Genomic DNA, 569 nt, shown 5'->3' with positions numbered 1-569 from the left:
GGGAGAGGGCACAGAGGCACAGAGAAAGGACAGAAAAGAAGAAGGCAGACCCCAAAGACAAACAAACTCACACTTTAATCTGGGTCCTCAGAGCTTTGAGGCAGGAGATCTAGTCCTGTTATCCCATGGACAGGGTGAAATTCCAGGAAGCAGAGAAGGCAAAGGAATTCTCTGCAAGTTTCCCATTCTGACCCAGCACAAAGAGTGATAACTCTCACTCTGCAATGTGTGTGCCTCTTACCCCCTATCACTTCACATTTATAAAATCTAGTCACTCACCAACTTCCTTTCCCAGCATTGCTTAAAAACAAAACCTTATCCTAACATGATTTTTTTTTTTCTAGACATCTCTCCCCTCCAGTACAGAAGAAACGCCTGAATCGCATATTGTATTTAAGGAAGTGGGTTCTGGATTGAAACCCTCATTTTGATACTTACTAGCTTTGGCAATTTGGGCATATTAATTGATGAATGCTTCTCTTTCCTCATCTATAATCAAAGATAACTAGGAGTAATAAAGTATTTAAGAGAATGCCTGGAAGATAGTAGATGCTCACTAAATGTAGGTG

Source organism: Rhinopithecus bieti, unplaced genomic scaffold, assembly GCF_001698545.2.
Source record: "Rhinopithecus bieti isolate Rb0 unplaced genomic scaffold, ASM169854v2 scaffold_58095, whole genome shotgun sequence".
Taxonomy (NCBI): domain Eukaryota; kingdom Metazoa; phylum Chordata; class Mammalia; order Primates; family Cercopithecidae; genus Rhinopithecus; species Rhinopithecus bieti.
This window is presented reverse-complemented; position numbering follows the sequence as displayed.